The 2,889-nt window shown below is 47.8% G+C and overlaps 1 pseudogene; it reads left to right on the top strand.

The window, feature by feature from the left end:
- The first annotated feature begins 226 nt into the window (after positions 1 to 226).
- On the top strand, positions 227 to 1,172 carry LOC136381849 (small ribosomal subunit protein uS8-like; annotated as a pseudogene).
- Positions 1,173 to 2,889: the final 1,717 nt, after the last annotated feature.

The raw sequence follows: 2,889 nt of genomic DNA, 5'->3' as shown, positions 1-2,889 counted from the left end.
ATTGACTTTAGAGAGGAAGGGAGAGTGATTTATTGTTCCACTCATTGGTTGATTCTGTGTGTGCTGGGACCTGAGCTACTCTCCGAGGCGGCTCTTCCAGAATCGTTCGGAGATGCTTGTGTGTGGGCGGCATAAACAACTCATTAGCAACAGCGCATCCACAGCTTGGGGGTGAAATGGGCGTGTGGGAGGTGAGCACAGCAAAGCTTGTCCTGCATGCCCACTGATGCCCTCTGTTCATTTCGGAGCCTCCCTCACCCTGCTCTCGGGCTCCTCTCAGAGCTCCTCTCCTCTTACAGAACAGTCTTGGGCCCGCCATCTGTTGGGTGCTGGAGATAAAGAGAAAGCACTCAGGTGGGCTCTTTTACCTGCACATAATCACTTACAAGTCAGAGAAGAGACTTCATGAATAGATATGAACCCAACAACGTGCCAAGCCTTGTGCTAGGCACTTCCATATTTTATTTAACTCACAGCACTGAGAGGTAGATGGCCTAAATTCCCAGCCCCTGGCGTACATACTCTGTAAGTCCCCTCCCCTGGAGTGTGAGCAGGACTCATGAAGATAATGAGGTACCCCACTCCCTTGAGTGGGTTACAGTATATAAAATTCTGTCATAGCACACTGGGGATTCTCCTGCTTGCTTTGAAGAACTAAGTCACCATGTTGTGAGAGGATCCTGTAACTAGGACGACCTAGGGCCATGTGGCTTCTAGGAGCTGAGAAACCCTCCGGCTGACAGCCAGCAAGAAAACGGAGACGACTTCTTTCCCCACCATCAGCGTGGTGCGCACAAACGTCCTGCCTGATGCTCTCAGAAGCATCAACAATATCCAGAAGAGAGGCAAACGCCAGGTTATTAGGCCGTGCTCCAAAGTCATCACTGTCCGGTTTCTAACTGTGATGATGAAACATGGTTACAATGGCGAATTTGAAATTACTGATCATTACAGAGCTGGAAAAATTGTCAACCTCACAGGCAGGTTAAACAAAGCATGGAATGATCGGCTCCAGATTTTATGTGCAACTAAAAAGAGATCTAGAAAACTGGCAGAACGACCTGCTCCCTCGTCAGTTGGGTTTCACTGTACGGACTTCAGTGGGCATCATAGGCCATGAAGAAGCAACACAGAAACACACAGGAGAGAAAGTACTGGGATTCTATTTCTAGGGATGTAATATATACATGCAAATTAAATGCCTCGGTGAACTCTGCTGCTTCATTTGGTTTTGGGACTTGACGGTGGAGCAGCAACAGCGCCTGTGGCAGAAGACAGCCTAGTGTTGTAAGTGCCATCTCCTTGAAGTGAACAGGAAAGTCTTGACTTGTGATCACTCAAACACCGTGCGCAAGGCTCAGCAGAGGAAGGTGTCTCGCCCCAGATGGGTTAATCTGGGTTGGGGTTCAGGTGGTAAAGCTGCCCTTGTCTGGAGTGTTATGTTAACCCTGGAAAGAGTGGTGCCTTTTCTGCTTCTAGCTTGATAATACACATTTCATGCCTGTTGTTAACTGCCTGAACAATATGATATGGTTACAGTTAACTAGGTAAGTAAGCACTTATAAGGGAGCAGGCAGGAAGCAGACAGAGCCACAGCTCACTAAGTCTTCTCAAAGAAAATTTAGATGGCATATTAGTAACATTTTAGCAGTATCTGTTCATAAAATGTCATTTTTAAAAAAGAATGAAACATCTTTTAAAAACTGGAAGAAGAAGGAGGAGGAGGAGGAAGAAGAGAGGGAGAGAAGGGGGAGGGAGGGAGGAAAAATAAAACAGAAGATAGAGACCGAGTGACTCCTTCAGCCACAGGAACTGAATTCTGCCAATGACCTAAATGAGCTTTGAGGAGGACCCCAACCCCCAGGTAAGAGTGCGTCCCCAGCTGACACCTTGATGTTAGCTGGCAAGGCCCTGAGCCGAAAACCCAGCTACACTGTACCCAGACTTCTGACCTGCAGAAGTAAGTGTTATGTCTCTGAGTATGTGGTAATTTTCTATTCAGCAACACAAAACTAATAAAGGGTGATATTCAAAATATTTAAGAACCAGCAGGGTATGTGCACCAACCAATGGAGCAAACAGGTGGTGTGAGCGGAATATTAGCCTTGGAAGAAAGTATCATAATACCCAATTTTATGGCTGTGGAAACAGACATTCAGTGGTAGTTGACTAGTCCAAGGCTTCATAGTTAGGAGAGGCAGAGCCAGGTTCAATCTGAGGCTTCCTAGAAAGCAGTTTAGTATAGAAGCCAAAAATACAGGTTTTGGTGTCAGGGGAGGGTCTGATGGCCATCCTCTGGGATCTGGACATGCTTTTGTGGGCAAGGGTGAGATAAATGTCGGCAACCTTCAGCACGTGGCAGCATGTGGGGGACGCAGGTGTGTGATCGGAAAAGCATTATTATGGCAAGTGACACAGAACACAGAGTCTGATGAAGGGACTGGACCTTCCCTAATTGTGACCATGTAAAACCATGCTGCTTGTTTCTGGTGGTGGGCCTGGGGGCATTGGAAGTCAGCCTGCTAATGGTCAGGAAGGAGAGCTGGGTGTGAAGTAAGGGCGAGCCAGCACTACCGGGAACCCAGGTGGCTGACCTGCAAGCCAAAAGGCCAAATCCACATCAGACTCCTCAGAGGTGGCGGTTAAGACTGCAGAGATGAAGTCAGACAAACCAGGTTCAGCTCCCAGTCCTGCCACACCTGGCTCCGTGCCTAGCTCTTCACCCGTCAGTTGCCTCATTGGGATCTTGCCTGTGGGGATTAGCACTGCGGCAGATTCATGGTGATTTTCTATTTCCTGGTGCTTCAGTTTCCACACCTGTAAACAGCACCTGTGAACATTTTTAAAAGAAAATGTAGCACAGTGCCCAGCACATACTGGGTGCCCAGT

The sequence above is a fragment of the Saccopteryx leptura genome, chromosome 10, assembly GCF_036850995.1.
Source record: "Saccopteryx leptura isolate mSacLep1 chromosome 10, mSacLep1_pri_phased_curated, whole genome shotgun sequence".
NCBI classification, from domain to species: Eukaryota; Metazoa; Chordata; class Mammalia; order Chiroptera; family Emballonuridae; genus Saccopteryx; species Saccopteryx leptura.
Note: the sequence above shows the minus strand (reverse complement) of the source record. Positions and strands in the feature narration are given on the sequence as shown.